The sequence below is a fragment of the Schistocerca piceifrons genome, chromosome X (assembly GCF_021461385.2).
Source record: "Schistocerca piceifrons isolate TAMUIC-IGC-003096 chromosome X, iqSchPice1.1, whole genome shotgun sequence".
Classification (NCBI taxonomy): domain Eukaryota; kingdom Metazoa; phylum Arthropoda; class Insecta; order Orthoptera; family Acrididae; genus Schistocerca; species Schistocerca piceifrons.
Genome location: NC_060149.1, coordinates 128622500 through 128648288, shown reverse-complemented (window position 1 = coordinate 128648288; position 25789 = coordinate 128622500).

The following is a 25789-nucleotide window of genomic DNA, read 5'->3' as shown; positions in this document are numbered from 1 at the left end:
TCTAGGCTGTCTTGCCTAGACACAACATTTTTGGCGACGAGGATACAAACGGTCGTATTGCTCTAATTTACTTGTGTCATGGCTTCGCCACAATCTCCAGATGTACTGTCCGAATTTTATCGCTTGCAGAATCAGCAGACGCAGGCCTTATTGGATGCCCTTGGACAGCTCGTCCAGGGTCAACGTGCAATGCAAAATGATGCGGTCGCCGCCGCTCCACCGCTACCGCAGCCACAACACGCAGTTGCACCACCTTTTCGTCCGTTCGATGCGGCAATGGAAAGCTGGACGGAGTGGTCACGCCAATTTGGATTCCATCTCGCCGCCTACAGGATTCAAAGTAACGAGCGGCAGCCATTTCTTCTTTCCGCCGTGGGCGTGCACACGTACCGAGTTATAGTGAAATTGTTTCCCCGCCGCGACGTAGCAACTCTGTCCTACGAAGAAATTTTGTCTGCATTGGATGCATATTTCAAGGAATCAGTCAATGTAGTTGCAAAAGGGTATACGTTCTTTCGTACAAAACGTACGGCCGGTCAAACTAATAGGGAGTGGGTTGCAACTTTGCAAGGCCTTACTAGGGATTGTGCTTTTGAGTATGAATGTGGACTCCCTTATTCAGATACCATGGTGCGTGATGCAATTGCACAGAACGTTTCTGATGTTCGTATCCGGGAGCAAATTTTGAAACTAGTCAATCCATCCCTTCAACAAGTGATGGACATATTGGATAGGCAAGACACACTTGACTTTGCTCAGGAATCATTTGAAACTTCGCCAGCTGTGTGTCACATTAACCGGCCCTCTGGGCGAGCTGCACGGAACGGTAAACAGCCCTCGCGCACGTCCGCACAGCCATGTGTGCCGTGCAAGCATGCAAATGCAGTGAAGTCATGCCCGCGGTGTGCTACTAGACATTCGCGTGAAAGTTGCCCGTCACGCCAAGCTGTTTGCTTCTTCTGTAATAAAAAAGGACATGTTCAGAGTGTTTGCCAGAAAAAGCTCAGATCGGACACTAACAACCATTCCAGGCCCTTTGCTTCGCACCGGAATCGAACCAAGAATACTCAGGCTCGTGAACCTTCGCCCATGGACATTCATGTAGTTAATTCCACTCCGCCCAGTGCTACTCTCTCTAACAGTGACTGTGTTCGTCCCACAAAAAGTGTGCGTCGACGTCGCCGGAAATCACGTCAATTAGCCAGTGATTCTGTACCAGTGTCTGTTCACGTTGCACGAGACAGTCGCTCTTGTCGTCAGCAGGACAAAAAACTTTTTGTAGACTTGGACATTCTTGGCAACGTGATCCCACTCCAGCTCGATACCGGAGCTGCAGTTTCATTGATCAATAAAGACACGTACAAACAACTGGGCACACCTCCCTTGCATGCCGCAAATGTTAAGCTAACTAGTTATTCAGGACAGCATATCCCAGTGTTAGGACAGTGCAGCCTTCTTGCAACATACAAGGGACAAACAAAACTTGTGTCTTTTTACGTCCTTCGTTCTTCTTCTGCAGTGAACTTGTTTGGTTTAGATTTATTTCAGTTGTTTAACTTGTCTATAGTCAATCAGGTCCTATCAGTGAACCAGACTATGCCTTCAGCCAGTGTTTCTCGTCTATGTGAAGAGTTTGCAGACATTTTTGCACCGGGCCTTGGTTGCGCTAAGAACTATGAAGCACATTTGGAACTGAAAGTAAATGCGCAACCGAAATTTTTCAGGGGGCGCAATGTCCCCCACGCATTGTGTGATGAGGTAGCAAGAACATTACACGATTTGGAATCACAAGGTGTGATTGAACGTGTGCAGGCTTCTCTCTGGGCATCACCCTTCGTAATTTTGCCAAAACCTTCCGGTAAATTGAGACTTTGTGTGGACTTCAAGGCAACGGTAAATCCACAACTAGTGATTGCAACTTATCCTTTACCCCGCCCGGAGGATCTTTTTGACAAACTGTGCCCGGGTAAATATTTTTCGAAGTTGGACCTAGCAGATGCGTACTTGCAAATACCAGTGGACGACGAATCCCAGCGCGTCTTGGTGGTTAACACGCATCTTGGTTTGTATCAATTCAAAAGACTGCCATTCGGGTGTGCATCTGCCCCTGCATTGTTTCAGCAATATCTACAAACTGTTTGTGCCTCAGTCCCTACTGCACCAAACTATCTGGCCGATATTGTGATCTCCGGAAAGGCGGAAGAAGAACATTTAGCCAATCTCAGGACATTATTTCAGGTCTTGCGACAAAATGGTCTTCGCTTGCGGAAGGACAAATGTGTGTTTTTTGCTCGTGACTTACCATATATGGGACATGTAATCAATGCACAAGGCATACATACTAGTCCTGAGCACCTCTGTGCCATACAGGACTTGCCTTCGCCGCAGAATTTGAAGCAGCTACAGAGTGTGCTGGGAAAAATCAATTACTACCATAAATATGTGCACCACGCCTCTTCCATTTCAGCTCCGCTTCATCGCTTACGCCGTAAAGGTGTTCCGTTCGTCTGGACGACGGAATGCGAACGCGCCTTTCGTCAGTTGAAATCGGCGTTGCTTTCAAATACTTGCCTTACGCCATTCGATCCCCAGAAACCCCTTTTGTTGATGGTCGATGCATCGGATTTCGGGATCGGTGCTGTGCTTGCGCGAAAAGATGCCTCGCTTGATTGCCCTATTGCCTTTGCGTCGAAATTGCTCTCGTCTGCGCAAAGAAATTATTCACAGATTGAGAAAGAAGCTTTGGCTCTCGTATTTGGTGTTACTAAGTTTCATGATTTCTTGTATGGTCGTCACTTTACCATCATCATAGGCCACAAACCTTTGACATCGCTTTTTCATCCGACCAAGCCTGTTCCTCCACGTACAGCGCAGAAAGTCAATCGCTGGGCTATTTTCCTCTCGCAGTACCGCTACGATATCTTGTATCGGTCTACTGCTAAGCACGGAAACGCCGATGCGTTGTCCCGTTTGCCTGTTGCTGAGGATAGAGCATTCGATTCTTCCGAACTTCCTTGCATGTTCATTGATGCGGAAACCGATGACGTGGTCGAATCGTTTCCGATTGATTTTCGTCGTGTAGCTACAGCCACAGCTGCTGACCCAGTCCTTGCTACCGTTTTGCGTTTTGTTGCTACGCAATGGCCCTTGTCAAAGTCACGGATCGAGGATCCGTTGGTTCGCCGATTTTTTGCTCAAACGGAGAGACTTTTTGTACGACGTGGTGTTTTGCTGTTGCGTTCTGATAATGATCAGTCCAGGGTCGTGGTCCCACGTTCGTTACAGTCCTCTGTCTTACGGCTTCTCCACCAAGGACATTGGGGTATAGTGAGAACGAAACAACTTGCTCGTCAGCACTGTACTTGGTTCGGAATCGATGCTGCGATTACGCATATGTGCTCTTCTTGCATGGCGTGTGCCGAACAACCATCCGCACCGCCGCGGAAATTCTTTGCATGGCGAAAAGCCACTTCCCCTTGGCAACGCTTACACATCGATTTTGCTGGTCCATTCTGGAATGCTCGATGGTTGGTTGTTGTCGATTCATTCAGTAATTTTCCTTTTGTTGTCAGGACGTCTTCCACGCCGTCTTCTGCCACCATCCAAGCGTTATCTACTATCTTTTGCATAGAAGGTCTTCCACAGACTATTGTTTCCGACAATGGCCCACAATTCATGTCCGCAGAATTTCAGTCATTCTGCAAGGCCAATGGTATTCAACATCTGACGTCCGCGCCGTTTTCGCCTCAGTCAAACGGTGCCGCTGAACGTTTGGTCAGGACTTTCAAGTCACAGATGTTGAAACTGAAAGAGTCGCATTCTCGGGAGGACGCGTTATTGCTCTTTTTGTCCTCGTATCGCTCTCAGCCCCGCGATGGTCGCTCGCCGGCTGAGTTGTTGCACGGTCGTCCTCATCGAACCTTGATGTCTTTGCTGCATCCGCCGCATCAGGTTCCTGTGCAGCGGCAGCCACCTGCTTTTGCTCCAGGCGACGTTGTATACTATCGCAACTATCGAGGTTCACGGCGTTGGCTCGCAGGGCGCATTCTTCGCTGCCTCGGCCGCGCTTTGTATCTGGTTTTGGGGGCCTCTGGTGAGGTGCGTCGGCATCTCAATCAGCTGCGCCTCTGTCGTCGCATGGGTTCTGCCGCTCCCTGTCTGCTTTCAGCGACGGTGCCGTCCGGTCAACGCCCTGGGGACCCATCTACTGACGCCTCATCCCCAGGTGTTACCGACGCTGCCTTCCATTTTGCCCCATGGCGCCGCGCCGCTGCCGCCGCCGCCGGTCCTCCCGCCGGCGCCGCCCGCAGTGGACGCTTCGCTGCAGCCGCCGGGCGCCTCCCTGGGTCACGTGCCGCCGTTCGCTTCCCGTGACCAGCTGTCCTCCGACATGGACCTCTTGCCCGCTCCGGACCAGATGTCGTCTTCGCCCGTCGGCTGCCCCGCCCCGATGGCGGTCGAATCTTCGGCCCCTCCTGTCTCTTTATGGGCCCATACACCGCATGGTGGCGTGCACCCTGGACTAGGTTTTCAGGCGTTTCCTAGCTCCCCTCGGACCGAATGGCCGGGTGCGGGCGGCACAGCCCCGCCTGTTGTTAGGTTCCCCACCTCGTCGCATACGTCAACATGGGGTCCTCCCCACGGCGGGCGGAAGCCTTATAACACAACCGTTCGCCGATTTGCGGGGGAGGAATGTGGTGTCACCGCCAGACACCACACTTGCTAGGTGGTAGCCTTTAAATCGGCCGCGGTCCGCTAGTATACGTCGGACCCGCGTGTCGCCACTGTCAGTGATAGCAGACCGAGCGCCACCACTCGGCAGGTCTAGAGAGACGTCCTGGCACTCGCCCCAGTTGTACAGCCGACTTCGCCAGAGATGGATCACTGACAACTACGCTCTCATTTGCCGAGACGATAGTTAGCATAGCCTTCAGCTACGTCATTTGCTACGACCTAGCAAGGCGCCATAGCATATGATATTGAGATTATAACATGTACCGTCAAGAGCGATGTACACCAATTGTGGATTAAAGTTAAGTATTCCAGAAGCTACGTACTTTTCTTTATAGCATTCATTACGTATCCTGTTTCAGACCTCACGCCAGCCTGCGTGAGTTTAAGCGCGTGCCTTTCGGCTTCCTCCCATTGTGTCTAGGCTGTCTTGCCTAGACACAACAGCTTCCATCGAAGGGACATCACCTGCACTTCCTGCATAGCTCACAAAGGAGTCGCAGCTTTGAGAGTCGCTGTCTTTCCTAGTTCGTTTTCCCTTCCTTCCCAGTCGGTTGTTCGGTTCTTCCTTGAGATTTTCAAAAGAATTATTTATGTCTCCTGCTCCTACATAGTCTGCTTTCATGGTTGTGTTTTTAACCATCCTAATACTTAGTCTCCACCTGTGTCGCTTCAAAAAGGTAAAAGCCCACTCGTTCTCTGGATACACTCCATTTTTGAACTTGTGTGTTTTTCCCTAGACGAATTAAGAATCAAGGTGCAGTGCTTCTCAGATCCACCAAAGGGGCAAGAAACCATATAAGTGAAGGTACCACTACATACGCCACCAGCGTTTCTCATCTTCTGGGATGAAACTCGTCCTTCCATTACTTTTTATTGCCTCTGCTCTTTTTCATTTTAAGAATTAAGGTGCTGTATGGAATCTGATATCTATAAATAAGCAAAGGAAGAAAATTTAATTGCCTCGTTCTGTTTTTGCCTTACATTAGGAGGAATCCACCTACAGAGTTTACATTACAATATGGAATTAATTAGTTACTAGCCATAGGCCTACCTATCTAGTAGTAGTGGTAGTAGTAGTAGTAGTAGTAGTAGTAGCTTTATTCATCCGTAGATCTCTTTTTACAAGGATATAGGACATGTCAATGTATTTACAAATTTATATCAATTTAAAATAAAGTAATTCATATACACATATATTTACAGACTTCTAGTTAGAGACAATCATTAGATTTACTCCTGGTGTACAATACTTTTATTACAAATAACTTACTAAATAATGTAATGCCACATTGTTCTTTCATATCTCACTATCAGTCACTGCACACACTATACACACATTGTTGCATAACACTTCTCTCACTACACACAAACACACACACACACACACACACACACACACACACACACACACACACACACTGGTGATCTCTGGGTCATTTTCTGTACCGCAACTTCCCATTTGCTATCCTGAAAAAGTGAGTCAGCATCCCTCCATAATGAGTGAGATATTGAGCTCAGAAAGAGGAAGAGGTGTTAGTACTGTGCCATGCATAGCTTTGGGGTAAATATTTCTAGAAATGAAAAAAAAGAAGGAAAAAACATAAAGTGAAGGTGTTATGTGGAATGTTGGATATTTTATATTCATTATTATTATTATTATTATTTATTTGTATAACATTTTTCATCAAACCCCTACTCTGTTTCAGCTAACTAATCCTTCAATGTATAAAACGTATAGCATAACAGGTACTTTTTAGCTGCCCTTTTAAATAAGTGTATTTTTGCAACTTCTTTAATCTCTTTTGGTAATTTATTGTACAGTTTTATTCCTTGGTAGAAAATGCTGTTTTGAGTTATATGTTAATTTTTTCTTGGTAAATGTAGGTTGAGTCTTTCTCTTGTTGCATGGTCATGGACAGGGCTGTTTGTGCAGTAATTACCAATGTTATTTTTGATGTGTACAACTGACTGGTAAATGTATTCACATGGAGCAGTTAAAATACCCAGTGTTCTGAACAGATCTTTACAATGAGCTCGACTAGTATTTTTGGTTATTATTCTTATGGCTCTTTTCTGGAGTTTGAAAATTGTGTTCATGTTTTGCGCATTTGTTCCATAAAAAAGAATGCCATAGCTAAGAACTGAGTGTACAAATGAACAATACTTAACTAAAAGACACTGCATGTTACACACTGATAGGATGCTAAGGGCATAACATGCTGATGACATTCTGTTTGCAAGTGCCTTTGTGTGTTCACACCACTTCAACTGAAAATCAATATTCATTCCTAGAAATTTTGCATTTGTTACACAATCTACATTTAATTTAACATTGTCATTTTTCCTCTTCAAACTGAATTTCATGGCATTAGTTTTCTTTATGTTCAATGTCACTTTATTACTTATTGACAAATCATAAACTTCCTTGAGAGTTTCATTTGTTTTCTCGGCAAGGAGGTCTCTTGTTTTCTCAGCGACTATAATTTTGCTGTCATCAGTGAAGAGGATTTTTCCACCATGAGTAACAGTACTGGGAAAGCCATTGATGTATATCAGGAACAGTATTGGTTCTAATATGCAACCTTTTGGAACCCCTATATTAATGTATTTTGGTTCTGATAAGTGTTTTACTAAATCTTTAGATCTATTTGAAGTATGTGTTATCTCTACTCTTTGTACCCTATCTGTTAGGTATGATTGAAACCAGTCATTAGCTACCCCTCTTATTCTTAATGCTTCTAATTTAATTATTAGAATCTTGTGGTCGACTGTACCAAACGCCTTAGAAAGGTCCAAAAATATGCCTGTGACAGACTCATTTTTATCAAGAGCATCAAGTACAACTTTTGTGAATTCTGCTATGGCTAACTCCGTAGTTTTGCCACTTCGGAAACCAAACTGTGATTCGCTTAAAAGATTGTATTTATTCAGGTAATTCATTAATCTGTCTTTCATAATTGCTTCTATTATTTTTGAGAATGCTGACAGCAGGGAAATGGGCTGGAAATTTTCTATGTCTTCTGCATTACCTTTCTTAAGCAAAGGTACAACTCTTGCCTGTTTTAACTGCTCTGGAAATGTCCCTCATGTGAAAGATTCATTTATCATATTTGTTAAGGGACCTTGTTTAATCCCTATGCATTGTTTCAGTACTCACATTGATACTTCATCTAAGCCTACTGACTTTTTAATTTTTAGTTTTTGAATTGTTTTACTGACTTCATTCTCTGTGGTCGGAAGTAACATCATTGCATTTAGTGCAACATTATTTACAGGTGTTATATTTGTTTGGGGGAATTTTTGCTGTAACTTCTCTGCAATACTTGAAAAATGCTCGTTTACATAGTTTGTTAAGTACTGTGGATCATTTATTACTTTATTCCCCTCCCTTAGAAGTATGTTATTCTGCGTTTGTTTGCCTTTCCCCGTTTCCTTTTTTTATAACATCCCAGATTGCTTTGCTTTTATTCTCTGCATTATATATTATTTTGTCATTAAATGACCTTCCTATAGATCTTTTTGTATGTATGATAGAAATTTAAGAATTCTGGATCATTGCGAATCTATCAGAAGCCTCACGGAAACTAAAATTCTTTCTCTTGATTTGATCTAGAGTATCTTGCAGAATCTCTGTTGTGTTTTTTCGATAACCTTTTGATCCCAACTCCCGAACATACTGCCGTACCATTGTTTCTGGAATGAAAACGTAGTCTTTAAGACTGAAAAAAATATTTGTACCAAACGCACCCTCCAGATCGTTAGACTAAACAGATGTACTAAACTGACCTCACCAAATTTCACATTTACATTTTAGCAAATTACACCAATAACGAGCGCAGACAGAGAAACTAATGTTATCGCAATTTAAGCACAGATACATTGTTACCAATATTCTCACTTACGTTTAATCCGGGCACAATCACGGTCTTATTAGTATCAATAGAAATGGTTCAAATGGCTCTAAGCACTATGGGACTTAACATCTGAGGTCATCAGTCCCCTAGAACTTAGAACTACTTAAACCTAAGTAACCTAAGGACATCATGCACATCCATGCCCGAGGCAGGATTCGAACCTGCGACCGTAGCGGTCGCGCGGTCCCAGACTGAAGCGCCTAGAACCGCTCGGCCACACCGGCCGGCAGTATAGTGTAGAACTTTGCAGCTCACTCCTAAAACTGACTTGTACATAACCTTCCGTTGTGAGAACTCAGAATGGAGTGAACTGATTGTTGATCAGTTTAACCAACACAAACAAACTTAACCTACACGATGAAACTGATATCCCATGTCAGCTTTTTGAACTGCGACAAGTTGTTAAATGCTAAATGTGTAAAAACGAAGTTGTAACAGTTTTTCCCCCACGTACTAAAGTAACCCCAGTTATGGTATACACTTTCTTTCTTCGTATAGTCTCCCCTTCTTTTCTTTAATACTGTAGTGCAGGTATCACCACATTTTATGTTAATCTTTACATAAGCTATTTTACAAGAAGATTCTTATTTTTACATTCCTGTGCCAACGTGCTACATGAAAATCACTTATATCGTTGTCTTTGTTACGTCTATAGCCTCGATGTCATTGTTTATTGAAAAAGAATGACACAAAAACAACTGAAGCAGTGATAGGTGGCGATGACGCCGCTTGAGCATGTGGTTTGTGGCAGTTACCGTGATTAGTTACCGCGGAATGACCGTTCGAAGAGCTACAGCGAACACATGAATTTTGAGAAATACCATAGCCAGACTGCAGTTCATTCAGTTATTTCTTAAAAGATTTGTAGCTGAGCTGCTAAACTGTTGTAATACTTACGGACTCAATTAAATGCAATAAAAGTGAAATGAATGGATCTGTGGGGATGAAATTAGTGTAAACGCAAAACACGGGATTTTATCAGTGCAAACTTTTCAGGTATGCTACAGTGTCATGAATATGTCGTGACAGTTAAAAATTTGTTCTTGGCCGGGACTCAAACACGGATTTCCTGCTTTTTGCGTGTAGTCACCTCAACCATCAGGCTACCTGATCACTCCGCCAGGCTTCACACACTAACAATACTATCACAGGCTCCCCCACGCGTTATTATGATGTATGTACCACGATAAGTTTCTATGCCCGTATACCACATATGTTTCTGCATTTTTTTTTCTCAGCAACTATCATATCTGGATCGTATAAAAAATGGCTTTGAGCACTATGGGACTTAACATCGGAGGTCATCAGTCCCCTAGAACTTAGAACTACTTAAATCTAACTAACCTAAGGACATCACACACATCCATGCTCGAGGCAGGATTCGAACCTGCGACCGTAGCGGTCACGCGGTTCCAGACTGAAGCGCCTAGAACCGCTCGGCCACTTCGACCGGCTGTCTGGATAATATCTGTTGGACTTGTTCTCGGTCTTTCTCTTTATTAGACCATATACTGATCATGAGTGATGTCAACAAAGGTCTAGTGAGCTTGATTTTCAGGTTTGACATAGCTGGCGCCCGATTTATGCTTCAAATCTGAGCTTTGTTGAATTTTTTTACTATCTTTTCAAAGAGGAGAGTTTCAATTGTTTTCAGATTTGAGAATATAAGATGGTGACTACAGGCATCGTATGGAGGTGTTAAATATGGAAAACCCGTTGTTGTATTTCTAGAGGAATTGCCAAAAACTTCACTTGGTACATACAACCGTTTACTCTGAATAGTAGCACTGAAATGTCGTGTGACTAGGGCCTCCCGTCGGGCAGACCGTTCGCCTGGTGCAAGTCTTTCGATTTGAGGCCACTTCAGCGACTTGCGCGTCGATGGGGATGATATGATGATGATTAGGGCAACACAACACCCAGTCCCAGAGCTGAGAAAATCTCCGACCCAGCCGGGAATCGAACCCGAGCCCTTAGGATTGACATTCTGTCGCGCTGACCACTCAGCTACCGGGGGCGGACAATAGTAGCACTGAGAAGACATCTCTCACGTCTCGTGGAGGAAAACAGCCGATGGCTGATGCTACGTTCTACTTTGACAATTTCATGTTTGAAAAATGGAGCTTTACTTTCTTTCATTACTAATGATTACTTCTGGCGAAGCCTTTAACACAACTCACTGTTCGTCGTATTGATTTCTATTAGCTTACTTTCGTAGTTGTCATAAAAGAAACTAAACGAGGAATACGGAAAGGAAGAGAGAATGGAACAATTCTTGGAAGTCTACTATTCAGGCGTAGGAACTGACAAATTTCGCAGTCTCTTTTATCTTCTTTCTAATCGGTCTCTTCATTTACTTGATGGACCACCTGTGCACAGACAATCTCAGTTGTGAATATACCTTTTCGTACAGAAACAGCTTACATCAAAAGGGACGTTACAAGGCCTGATGATTGGCAGATGGGTAACATGTGAACATATTGTGCTTATAAACTTGTGCTACAAAATGCTTCGTTTGAGCACTAGCGTCTATGAAATGTGGCGGAGGACGTGGCAGTTTGAGCCACACAAGCCAGACAAGGAGTGAGGAAGACTACGTACATCACTGTCAGAAAACAGCATTTTAATTCACTTACAGATGGTGCTCAATATGAACGCCACCATCCTCGATATATTTTGAGTGTCGCCTGATGCTGACTTGCAGAACCCTTGAGAAGGTTCTCGACTTACCATGAATGACACCAGCTGCTAGTTACATTTGTGCCACAAGATCTTGTGGTGATTCCACGAGCGTCTCGTACACCAGGGTTTTCATGTAGCCCCAGAAATGGAAATCCAATGGAGTCAGGTCAGATGAGCGAGTCGGTGTGGGGGGGGGGGGAGGGGGGGGCAGGTTATTGGGCCTCCATGTCTATTCTAAATGTTGCTAAAGGTGTCATTCATGTGGCCATGTACTACATCGCCGAAGCATGCTGGAGCCCCATCCTACTGGAACCACATGGCACGTAGGTTGTCCAATGGCACCTCGTCCAACAATCTGGGCAAAACCTCTCTCACAAAAACAACATAACTGTGTCTATCAACACGCATGATCATGAGTTAAGGACCCATAATGTGGTCATCAATAAGACCTGGGCACACAGTGATAGCAAAACAACGTTTGTGGTCACGGATATGCAGGCCACGAGGATTTTCTTCCATCCAAAAATAGCTGTTTCAGGCACGTTGTCCTTGGTAAAAATGCACTCACCAGTAAAAAGGATGTATAGTGAGAAGTGACGATCCCGCCAATTTTGTTCAAGCAGCCGTGACTAGGAAAGTCAACCTTAGTCAATGTATGAGACTTCAGTAGTTTTTACCGTTCAAGACGTTCATCGTGCAGAATGTGCCACACTGTCATATGGCTCTCACCCATGGTATGTCCTGCAGCCTGGGTGCACGTAGAAGGCTGCTCCGTAAAATGATGACATACTGTTCCGTCAAACTGTGATGTATGCGTGTCCGGTGGCATCCATTTCAGTGACCGTTAGGAAGTAAGCTTCCCCTTCCACGTAAACGCCTTTACAGTCTTGCAAACATGATGTAGGCTGGGTGACGCCTGTTGGGATAACGTTCTTCATAGAGCCGGCAAGCCTCTTTTCCATTCCTTTGGGCTTTCCCGTAAACGAGAATGATGTCTGTGTACTCTGCAGTTGTGTACACAACCGCCAGTGTTCATTACCGTTTCTCGATAGCCACACGACTGACTGAAAACTACGTACAGTATGAAACTATGGAACAGAAGACTGTACTGTGCTCCACCGTTGTCTACATAAGACTATGCAGTGCTGTGTTTATCACGTAACAAGTGGAGCAGTGCGGCTGGTAAACATTCCGACCTCAAGGTACACACAGTATGCCCTGTGTTGCTTGTCTGAGTTGTTTAATTACGTGGAGTCACGTTTAGGAGGCTCTAACGCGTCAACAGTATCAGAGCGACTGCTATTGACATTGTCTCCCTTACACCTTGTCCGCTTCCGTAGCCGAGCGGTAGTTCCGCTTGAGCAGCGACAGCGATCAGACGTGTTTACTCTTTAGTTCCGCCGTAGCGCTTCGAATGTAGTCGTTAGCTCTAGCCGTGGTGTGTGTTCATTTGTGAGCATACTTGAATCAAACAGTCGTATTTTGGAGATGGATTCGCCCGCTATTTTCTTGTCCGTGGCGTCAAGGATGATACTGTGTAATGACACTCTAAGTTCTGAGTTTGAGAAGTCCACCCATAATGTGCAGCCAAGTTCCCTTGAAATTCGTGATTGGTGAGTGGAAACGTTTGGTATTACTTCAGATCAGGTTCGCACCGTATATTTTGAAACTGAATTTTATGTCTTCTTTGGAAAATTCATGAACCGTCTCTAAGAAGGTTGTTACTTAAACAGGACAATCAGGTTTCTTCCTGCCATAGGGACGGATCAGTTAGTGTTGGTTGCCCTCCTTGCCAACGCTGGTGTTGAGAATATCAATGTGCAGGTTTTCAACTTGCTGCTGGGAGTAGATGAGCAGTATCTTAAGGATGTGTTGCTGAAATATGGTGATGTTAAGGGCATTTGATGGGAACTCTGGTCGAGCCAACACCGCCTTCAATGCTATAGTTGTACACATTTTGTCAAGATGTACGTTAAACGGAACAACTCCTCACATTTTCATATCTGTCGCTATCGAGTCCATGTTACTTAAAGTGGTCAGGTAGAGAAATGCTTCTTATGTAATGACAATGGTCGCCAATGTATTGATTACCCGAAGCTAATTTTCCTTCTCACACATTCTCTTGTACAGCGACATAAACTGACGGTAGCAGATCTCGTTCCGTCTGATGCTAATTCTACAAGCAATGCACAGCCCGATTTGAGTTTATCCGCGGGAAATTTTTCCTCTTTAAAACCGAAGACGGATTCTACACGGTCTGCACCCCAAGCTGACGATCAGGTGCTGCAACATAAGTGACGTCGAACCCAGGATGCAGATATTTATGATGTGGAACCCCCGCGTTACATCCTCCTGAGTCAAGTGTCTCTCTTGGTGATACAGATTGTGAAGTAGCCTCCCATCCTGTGAAGGCTGACGGGGTATCGGGTTCTGGCTTTCGTTCTGCCTCTGGTGTGTATCTTATGGAGCTGCGCCAGGGATCGGGTGTGTCTGATCCATCCCCTTCGCTGCAGCTCCAGATACCGCAGTCCGACGAACAGTGCTGCCTCTCTGATTCCGTTTCGACCACCATCGACAGTGCTTCGGTTACACAACCTTCGGAGCTTCCACCATTGAAGCCTGAAGAGCAGGAGTCGCCCCAGGTTGTTTCAGTCTTGAGCTTGCTGTTCCGCCTGTGTCTATCATGCTGCATGGTGTCCCTGTGGAGCAGGTTACTTTTCCTGGTCAACCTTGGACAGATTCAGGTCCTGTGCTTGATCCCCCTACTCTTCCGGCTGCTGAGGCGATTTTGCCTCAAGACTAGCGTACACAGCGTATCCAGTCGGATCACTCTGTCTCGCGGAAGAAATCACGGCGTAAGGGTTCTGCATGGCGTGGGACTGGTCCCCTCCTTCGGACTCGTCTATGGACTCGGCTATGGAGTGATGGTGCAATGTGGCATAGATGGGCTTTACTTTTGTCCTACATTGGTAAATGTCTCTGTCATACACCTTTGTTGTTTTGAATGTCAATCGTACTGGATCTGAATTACGTCTCGCTGTTCTCCGTCAGTTTATTTATTATTCTAGCGCAGATATTATATTCTTGTAGGAAGCATTGTTTACTACATTTTCTCTCCCCCGGTTCCAGACCTATTGTAATGTAACGCCTGAGAATTCGACGGGTACTGCTCTATTTTATCGTTAAGGTATTGCCGTCATTGACAATGAAGTTGTCGATTCTGGCGTTGAGATTGGTTGTCGTCATTTTGGCCTTATCCTGGTTGTACTTCATGGACCGTCTGGCAAAGGTCAGATGGTTGCGCGCTCGAAATTTTACGTCAGAATCCTCGGAACCGTCTGCTGAGTGGTGACTTCAACCGTGTTGCTTACCGTTAACAAGTCCCCTCATTTTAATTTTAGTCTTCAGCTCCATGAATTGGTTTGTACGATGCGATTGAGGGATGTTTGGGAACATAAAATTCCGAAGTTGGTGAAATCCACTTTTTTACTGCGAAGTCTAGTAGAAGACTTGACAGGTTTTATGTGTTCGGTGTTCCGTGTCATCAGATTCTTGCATTCGACGTAGTTCCATCATCTTTCATTGATTACTGTGCTGTTGCAGCGACTATCAACCTCGCTCGACAATCCATGAACTTTTGCCGCGCTCAGTGGACACTCAACGCTTCCCTTTTTGCTGATGGGCCGCTGAAGCTATGATTGATGTGAATGGAAGTCTTGCCTCCGCTCAGTAGAGGGTTACTCATCCATATTGGGACTGTTACCTGGGAGTGCGAAGCCGTGAATTAGTAAAATGCTGATATTTTGTTGTGCTGCACGGGGGAAAGACTTTCGGAGCACGTATGGTTTATTATACCTCTTTTCGTGAGTTATATGAACCAGCAGGAAATCCCACTCTGAGGATCGCTGACGGTTGGCGGATCAGGCCTAAGTTGCTGTTGATTAAGAAGCAACAGATGGAAGGGCTGAGGACACAGTCTAAGCCACGTTCTCTCGTTAACAAGGAACTGACATCGTTGTACCACCTGCTTCCGTATCACACTAGCCGTCGTCGCTCCCTTATTTCCTCCCTCACCGCACATAATGGCAGTTACGTGACTGCTCCCGGTAAGGTGACCCAAACTATACATCAATACTATCTACATCTACGTCTACGTGATTACTATGCTATTCACAATAAAGTGCCTGGCAGAGGGTTCAATGAACCACCTTCAAGCTGTCTCTCTACCTTTCCATTCTCGAACGGCGCGCGGGAAAAACGAGCACTTAAATTTTTCTGTGCCAGCCCTGATTTCTCTTATTTTATCGTGATGATCATTGCTCCCTATGTAGGTGGGTGCTAACAGAATGTTTTCGTAATCGCAGGAGAAAACTGGTGATTGAAATTTCATGAGAAGAACCCGTCGCAACGAAAAACGCTATTTGTTTTAATGATTGCCACTCCAATTCACGTATCATGTCTGTGACGCTATCTCCCCTATTTCGTGATAATACAAAACGAGCTGCCCTTCTTTATACTTTTTCGATGTCATCCGCTAGTCCCACCTGATGCGGATCCCACACTGCACAGAAATACTCCAGAATAGGGCTGACAAGCGTGGTGTAAGCAGTCTCTTTAGTAGACCTGTTGCACCTTCTAAGTGTTCTGCCAATGAATCGCAGTCTTTGGTTTGGTCTACCCACAATATTACCTATATGATCGTTCCCATTTAGGTTATTTGTAATTGCAATCCCTAAGTATTGAGCTGAATTTACAGCCTTCAGATTTGTGTGACTTTGCACGTAATCGAAATTTAGCTGATTTCTTTTAGTACTCATGTGAATGTAACTTCACACTTTTCTTTATTCAGGGCCAATTTCCACTTTTCGCACCATACAGATATCTTATCTAAATCATTTTGCAAGTAGTTTTGATCATCTGATGACTTTACAAGATGGTAAATGACAGCATCATCTGCAAACAATCTAAGACGTCTACTCAGATTGTCTCCTATGTCGTTAATATAGATCAGGAACAACAGAGGGCCTAAACACTTCCTTGGGGAACGCCGGATATTACTTTTGTTTTACTCGATGACTTTCCATCTATTACTACGAACTGCGACCTTTCTGACAGGAAATCACGAATCCAGTCGCACAACTGAGGCGATACTCCGGAGGCACACAGTTTGGTTAGAATACGATTGTGAAAGCCTTCTGGAAATCTAATAGTATGGAATCAATTCGACATCCCCTGTCGATAGCACTTATTACTTCCTGAGTATAAAGAGCTAGTTTTGTTTCACAAGAACGATATTTTCTGAATCCCTGTTGACTATGTGTCAATAAATCGTTTTCTTCGAGGTACTTCACAATGTTCGAGTCCAGTATATGTTACAAAACCCTACTGCAAATCGACGTTAGTGATATATGCATGTAATTCAGCGGATTACTCCTATTTTCCTTTCTGGGTATGCACAGTTCTATGCAGTGGATGATATCGTTGGTCCCCCTTCCTATGCTAGTTATGTGACCGTCGGCGAGATGATTTCTTCTGACCAGAATGTTGAGTTTTTAGCAGATTTTCAGAGAGATGAAGTGTTTGATTTTATTGCTGATCCCCCTCCATAAGTCCCTGGTCCAGACGGTCTACCGGAACAATTTTATTTTCATTTTTGTCATCTCTTGGGTTCGACTTTTACCTCCACTTTAAACGAGATTTTGCGGGGAGAGCTGTGTCTATGAGCCTTAAGGCAGGGGAAAATGTTTTCATTTCGAAGCATCATGGCCGTTTAACAGCGCTTAGTTTCGTTCCTTCACACTACTCAGTTTTGTCTACAAAACTGTTGCACGGTTTGTGAACAGCAGATTGTCCTTGTTGCTTGGTCGTGTGATTGGTATACATCAATGTTGGCTCCCCGGGCATACATTTTCACTCTGGTGGCAGAATATAGAAATGTGGTTTCAATGGCGTCTGTTACGTCTATTTATTGTGCTTTTGCCTCCTTATATTTTTCTAAGACATCTGATAGAGTTAGTCACGTGTATCTCGGTTGTCTGTTGGAGATCGCTGGCGTTACCGCTCCTGCATGTGTCGTTCTTTCCTACTTGTACAAGGACACTGCAGCGTCAATGGTGGTCAGTGGACGGTTGACGAGGCCGGTTGTACTCTGATGTGGAGTGCCTCAGGGCAGTCCGCTCTCTATGTCTACTGAACCGTTGTTGCAACGAGTTCCTGATCGGCTACCAGGTTTAAGACCCACAGAGAGGAACCCCACAGCTACGGCACTTGCCGATGACGTGGTGGTCTTCTTTCGTCGAGGTAAGGAAGTTACCTAGTTAAAAGTGATAATTGATGGGTTTTGTCGCACTTCAAGTGTGCACTTAAATGAATACAAATAGAAATTCCAATAATTAGTGACTTACTGTAATCTAGAATAGGTGCTGGAAAAATGTACTCACATTGTAAATCCAGAATAATAATAATAATAGAAATTCCTCAACCTATGCGTCGGAATATATTCTTGGGGGTTGTCGATGATAGCTGCCCCCTCAAGATGGCGGCTTTGAATTGGAAATCTGTTACTGATAAAATTCGAGGTGGCCTGCTGGAACATCAACGATGCTCGCTAACCAGTTTGCAGAAAGTGCCCGTTTGCAGAAAGTACGAACATTGGATACCTATATTTTGTGAAAGGCATATCATATGGCGCAGATCTTTCCCCTTTCCAAAATGGCATCGAAAAAAAAACTGACTGGCTGATTTGTATGGGAAGGCCATATCTTTAAACTTCTTTACGAGATTCGGATAAAGACGCACAGGGAAGAAGGCTTTCCGCTCTTAGGTATCACACGCAGAGCATCTGCCTTGTATGTTGGACGCATGATACTGATTGTTGCCCGTGAATTGCACACTATCGCGTCACGACTCTTCGCTCTCGTACAGCCAATGAGCCTCGCTTTGCCTGTTGAAGTAGGTCGCATTCATTTCAAACTGCACAACGTTCGCGAATTTTACGCATATTGCGGTTAGCTATCTAGGGGACGACATCTTAAGACAGCAAGTGGTCACGACACAATCCCTGCTTGTTCTCGGGGACAGGGTAGTTTGTCCCAAATCCCGCTGAACTGTTATTACCCCGTTTTCGTTGGCAGTTTATATGGACCGACATCATTATCCTGATTCATAGATGGAAGTGCCTTCTTCTTGGTACAGAGTCATAAATAACTTGTTAGCTCCCATTGAACGTCTACACCGGAATGGACTTAGTAAAAAATGTAAATGTCGTGTGACTAGGGCCTCCCCTCCGCTATACCGTTCGCCGGGCGCAAGTCTTTCGATTTGACTCCACTTCGACGACTTGCGCGTCGATGGGGGTGAAATGATGATGATTAGGACACTTTTTTTTTTTTTTTTTTTTTTTTTTTTTCACTTGCCGCCAGGGATTCTCTCCGCTTCGGGACTGGGTGTTGTGTTGTCCTAATCATTTATCTTTAAGATAAAGATAAATGATTAGGACAACACAACACCCAGTCCCGAAGCGGAGAGAATCTCCGAGCCAGCCGGGAATCGAACCCGGGCCCTTAGGTTTGACATTCTGTCGCGCTGACCACTCATCTACCGGGGGCGGACACTGGACTTAGTGACACGGCTAGATGTTGTCTATATAGTCCCTTGGACATGCTTCTGCGTAGTTTTAATTCCAGTGATCACCTGGCGAACTTGATGCGGAATCTACTGACTTTCCTCACCAGGACTTCTGTCACTGCTTACGCCACCGACATTATCCTGCGGCCGGATTCCTCTTTCTTTCCGACGCCAAGACTAATTTCGTGATGTGGTTAATTTGCTCGTTTTGTATATTTTGTTGTTGCTGATGTGTGTGACGAGGTGCTTTCAGTATACTGGGCGACTCGCAATTGCCTCGTTACCGCGATAGTTTTCCTAATTTGCTAAATCTCGCGTTTACCAGACAAGGCGTTGGTGAAGGTGGTCATCGGTGTGGCCCTAATCTGACAGAGATGTGGAGGCGCCCTAACGAGATAAATAACCCTTATCATTTCTCGTTACTATCTTGGCAAGCTGTTGTGCCGATTTTGTTCTCCTTTCTGTACAGAGGAACGAATAAGAAGGGTAAAAAAAGTGGTCAGTGGTCAAAGACCCACATGTGGGGGCCCTGGGTTCGATTCCCGGTACTGCCAGGGATTTTTTGCTTTTCCTTGGTGGGAGGGCTGGACTAGAGGGCACTCAGACTTGTGATGCAACTGATGAGCTACCAGACTGAGACGTAGCGGCTCTTAGGTGGAAATGATGACAGCGGCCGTGAGTACGGCGCGCTGACGCCATTCCTTTCCATACCGCATCCGATGGTGAATGACTAAGGATGACACGGTGGTCGGGCGACTATAGCGTGATCTTCAGGGCCTGATCGCGGGGTTCTCCTTTTTCCTTTCTTCCTTTACTCCTAGCCTAGCTTACCTAGTCTGAACTGCCTACGTTCTTCTCCACATTTCAAATACGCTAGTTCGCAAACGAAGCGTTTTCGTACATACATTTATTAGCAAAAATGCAGGTATCTACCAAACATTATACCGTGTAACGTACCTTTTTGTGCACCCTGTATAAAATAAAATGTGACAGGCTAGCGCAAAAATAAAATAATGGTACAATATATAATGAATCACAAATCTTCATTCACATACAGAAACCCAAGAGTGCATTAGACACTTTTTATAACTGTTTTGCAGGCGATATCGACAGAAGCTGGCGAAATCAGGTGCAGACCACCATGCATTAGACAAGTACCGAAATCAAAGGATCGTTAATATAGATATTTTAATGGTGTAAGAAGAAGAGCCGCAAGGGATTAGCCGAGCGGTCTAGGGCGCTGCAGTCGTGGACTGTGAGGCTGGTCCCGGCGGAGGTTCGAGTCCTCCCTCGGGCATAGGTGTGTGTGTTTGTCCTTAGGATAATTTAGGTTAACTAGTGTGTAAGCTTAGGGACTGAAGACCTTAGCAGTGAAGTCCCTTAAGATTTCATATACATTATATTATGTATGTATTAAGAAGATGGCGCTTAACAAACATCTTCGTGACTGTAGAGGTAAATTATTCAGAAAATATGTAGCTTGCGATTTTGTACTTGTTTCTTCGTACGACGCGTTTAGAATGGTATGTCAAATAGTAACTACACTGTCAAGGTATGGTATAGTTATGTTTCTGTTTGATCTTTTATTTCCGCCGCCGTTTGCTAACGCTCTAAAAACTAAAGTGCTGTTATGCATTCCAATTTTAGTCTGTCCCAAATTATCGCTTATTTTTTGTTACTCCTTTTTCGTAACTCCTCCTAGGACACATCTTAAGTGCGCGTCATTTATGTTGGCGGCCGAGTTTAGGTTCGTTCCGCGCATCTGACGTCACAAAACACAGTCAGCCAATGAACAGAGAACGACGTTGCCAGATCTCAACTGCAGTGCATAGCATGGACCAGTGTCTTCAATTTTAGAAACGTTCAGTCATAAATAAAGTAATAAAACAAAAGCAATGTCTTGATAGCAGACTTTCTTTTATAGAAAGTTTGGAAAAAGCGTTCTTTATACCAATTGCTTCATATTCTATTAATTAATTAAACCAAACAAGCAATAAGACTCCTAATTCAGGCGATAGCAAGGAAAGGTGTTTGTATCAATCTCACGAACCGCTTTTCCGCACTAAAGACGAGCGGTAATTGTTTATTTCATAGCCGGCACGGTAGCTCAGCGTGTTCGGTCAGAGGGCTACGTGCCCTCTGTAACAAAAAAACTGAGTTAATCGATCAACAACGAACATAAACGGATGTCTTACGACGTCCGCACCGAGCAGATGCAACGAACACAAGCGAACGAAATGAGATTAAAAAAAAAAAAAAAAAAAAAAAAAAAAAAAAAAAAAAAAAAAAAGCGGAATCGTTAAGGTGTTGAGCTTCTACGCGAAAGGTTGAGAGTTCAAACCTTGTGCGGTGTTTAATATTTTAATTATTTAAAACCAATATCGAAGTGCCTTACTTCATGAATTATATTCGTTTGAATGCAATTTTTTGAAATTTCTAGTACTTTGTCTCTTCATTAACCCTTTCATTGCTGCAGGCACGTGCTCCCCGCATTCCGCGCTGTGCGCGATTTTGTCATCACTGCACTGCTCGCCTGTGCAGACACATGGTGTTCCCACTGCTTTGACAAACTCATCATTCGATTTCACAAAAAACTATTTGGCCCAAAAATTTGATTTTTACACGTCTTCTTGTCTGACACCTTCCCCCCATAAATGACTTAATTTTGTTTCGATGTTCAACGCAGTTATTATGCAGCATTAAATGTAGTAAACCATTACACGAAATTTTGAAGAGTTTGCAGAGGTAGAAGTCCATAGCGTATACATTCCGTATGGTCGATTTTAATTGCCACAATGTTGAGAATGAAATGTGGACAAGATACCTAAATTTCATATAAAATTTACTGTATAACAATATCTCATTTAAGTACCACATAGGTGTCGTATGTAATATTGATAAACATTCCGTCTTTCGCGACTGTAATAAAAGTTTTATTTACACTGGACGCGTTTGGCTTTATTTTAAAGCACTTCAATCAATGAAAGGTATGGCACATACACAATGGTAGTCATGTTCTCTTTCTTGTTTTTGTTCCACAGTCGCAGTTTTACCAATGGTACTGAAATATATTCCTCTTCTGCAACTGTAATAAGCGACTTATTTAGACCAGACGCGTTTCTCTCTTTTGAAGCATCTTCAGTGGACAGTATTTTGTCTCCTCCATTGCCAAGTCACCTTTCGTAGTTTTGTGCTGCGGTAACACAATATTCAACGTTTGTGGTGGCTGATCAGTGTTTTAGCAAATAAATGATGTTTGTGTGTGCCACACACAAAAATTATATTTGACATAGCTGAGAGCACTTCACTGATAGACGGTATATTCAAGTCCTAATGTTTCTGTAAGTCCACAGTTTTGTTTAATGTATTTTGTCTACTTCCTTTTGATTCATTGATGTGCTTTAAAATAAAGCCAAACGTGCTCAATGTAAATAAAACTTCTGTTACAGTCGCGAAAGACGGAATATTTATCAATATTACATGTGGTACTTAAATGAGATATCGTTATACAGTAAATTTTATATGAAATTTAGGTATCTTGTCCACATTTCATTCTCAACATTGTGGCAACTAAAATCGACCATACGGAAATATACGCTATGGACTTCTACCTCTGCAAACTCTTCAAAATTTCGTGCAATGGTTTACTATATTTAATGCTGCATAATAACTGCGTTGAACATCGAAACAAAATTAAGTCATTTATGGGGGGAAGGTATCAGTCAAGAAGACATTTTTGGGCCAAATAGTTTTTGTGGAATCGAATGATAAGTGTGTCAAAGCAGCGGGAACACCATGTGTCTGCACAGGCGAGCAGTGCAGTGACAAAATCGCGCACAGCGCGGAATGCAGGGAGCACGTCTTAGTAACACCGAAAGGGTTAATGCGGCCGTGGTGGCTTTGCTTCATGAACTGCGCGCTCCCCCCTAAACGTAAGCTTGCGAACTAGCTATACTATGGCGCTGCTTCTATTGGCGCGTGCGTCGTGTGCAACTGACAACGCAGCAGTCTCCCGCGTCTGGGCGGGCATGCGCGAGCCGCCAAGATAAAAGAATTGAACTATAGTAACAAAAAGTTCTCAGTACACTGATTCGTTTCACAGATTCCACACAGTAGAATACCCTTTCAGGAGATATGGTGAAACCACGGCATCTCTTCCAGAGGGCGTAGCCTCTCACCGGCCTTAGTCTTCACCTGTTGCAAACCTCGTGCTTTGTTCACAAAAGACAATTCTTGTGAAAATAAGTCTGTGGAATACAGAGCAAGCTCCCTGTGGCTGCCTCCTTATTTTCGCACATGCTTCTCAGGATCACTCTCCGAAAGTTTCTTCTTTGATGTTCATAAGCCTCACTAATTTCAGAAAAATGGTTGAAATGGCTCTGAGCACTATGGGACTTAACATCTGAGGTCATCAACTACTTAAACCTCACTAACCTAAGGACATCACACACATCCATGCCCGAGGCAGGATTCGAACCTGCGACCGTAGCGGTAGCGCGGTTCCAGACTGAAGCGCCTAGAACCGCTCGGCCACAGCACTAATTTCAGAAGTGTTACTGGCTCTCTGTAGGTCTCTGAAAGCACTGGGGCTGTTCTTTGCCACCACCTGGTACCTCTCACATGCTCTCTGCGAGTGTTATACGGAAATCCTTGCCTCTACTCTTTATAATGCTTTAAGTAGCCATGGTAAATTCTGCACAAAAGTAGTAACATTCCTAGTCTCCAGAATGAGATTTTCACTCTGCAGCGGAGTGTGCGCTGATATGAAACTTCCTGGCAGATTAAAACTGTGTGCCCGACCGAGACTCGAACTCGGGACCTTTGCCTTTCGCGGGCAAGTGCTCTAACACTGAGCTACCGAAGCACGACTGACGTCCGGTACTCACAGCTGTAGTTCTGCCAGTACCTCGTCTCCTACCTTCCAAACTTTACAGAAGCTCTCCTGCGAACCTTGCAGAACTAGCACTCCTGAAAGAAAGGATATTGCGGAGACATGGCTTAGCCACAGCCTGGGGGATGTTTCCAGAATGAGATTTTCACTCTGCAGCGGAGTGTGCGCTGATATGAAACTTCCTGGCAGATTAAAACTGTGTGCCCGACCGAGACTCGAACTCGGGACCTTTGCCTTTCGCGGGCAAGTGGTAGAGCACTTGCCCGCGAAAGGCAAAGGTCCCGAGTTCGAGTCTCGGTCGGGCACACAGTTTTAATCTGCCAGGAAGTTTCATTCCTAGTCTCGTTTGTGCTGTGTTTTACTAGGAACTAGCCTAGTACCCGACATTGCATGGGTATGTATTTATTCCAGTCTTCTATTAGTCCGTCCCCTGCTTCCCTCCTCATTTGCCCATCTCCGCCACGCCTCTCACCACTCACCTCCTCCTTGCCAAACTTCTTATCCATCTCCTCCTGGCCCTTCCTCTGTCCATCTGTTCCTGCCCCGTTTGCCCATCTGTCACTTCCCCCTCTGTTCGTCTCCTCCCCTTTCTCTTTGTCCGTCTGCTGCTACCCCTCTCTCCGCCCATCTACTCGTCTGCCCTCTGTCCATCTCCTCCTCCCCATTCCTGCTGATCATCTCCTCTTTCACCTCTCTGCCCATCTCTTCCCCCACCCGTCTCTGTCCATCTCCTCCTCTTTAGTTTCTCTACCTACCTCCTCCTCTCCTCCCTTTCTGCACATCTCATCCTCTTCCCATTCTCTGTATATTTCCTCCTCTCCTTTCTGACCATCTCCTCCTCCTCCACATCTGTGGCCATCTCCTCCTGCCCCCTACCTGTCTATCCAGCTCATCCTACTCCCTTCTTTCTCAAGTAATCACCCCCATCCCAGTAGTAATTTGCTGGTTCATACCCGTCCGTAGTATTTAGTTCCAGATAGTAAATAATATGTGTACCAAACTTGGTTTAAATCGACCCATTACATTAGGAGGAGCTTTTTACCAGTGACTTTGCCTGTGTACGCACATACCATATATACTTTATGTTATGATTCTCATCGTCAGTTGTTATGATGATAGGTGCCCAATGCTCAATAGAAACATATATTGCAGGTTTGGCAGTGAAGTCGGTAAGGAGATGGCTGCATAGTCTGTATCTGCAACGACTGAAATAATTAGTTGTCGTTGGTAAAAAAATAATATATATTGTACTTAATTTGTGTTTAGGCTACTTCATATGCTGCGTACATATAATTACAGTCCTATCTAGAGAGGCATTATTTATGCCATACTTGACCAAGCGCCTTGTTATAGGTAACTTCCTATTAGCTGAAGGCTATGTTACATTCCTAGTTGACGTCCCGAGCAAGAGTGGACGAGAGCTCGCTACACAGTTGTCACAAGCTGTGGAGCGGCGCTAGCGGCGACTCGTGGCTCCAGCGATATCTATAACGGACCACGGTCGATATCTGCAACCCCTAACAAGTGCGGTATCGAACGCTGATACCACACTTTATATACACTACTGGACATTAAAATTGCTACACCACGAAGATGACGTGCTACAGACACGAAATTTAACCGATAGGAAGAAGATGCTGAGATATGCAAATGATTAGCTTTTCAGAGCATTCACACAACGTTGGCGCCGGTGGCGACACCTACAACGTGCTGACATGACGAAAGTTTCCAACCGATTTCTCATACACAAACAGCTGTTGACCGGCGTTCCCTGGTGAAACGTTGTTGTGATGTCTCGTGTAAGGACGAGAAATGCGTACCATCACGTTTCTTTGATAAAGGTCGGATTGTAGCCTATCCCGATTGCGGTTTATCGTACCGCAACATTGCTGCTAGCATTGGTCGAGATCTAATGACTGTTAGCAGAATATGAAATTGGTGG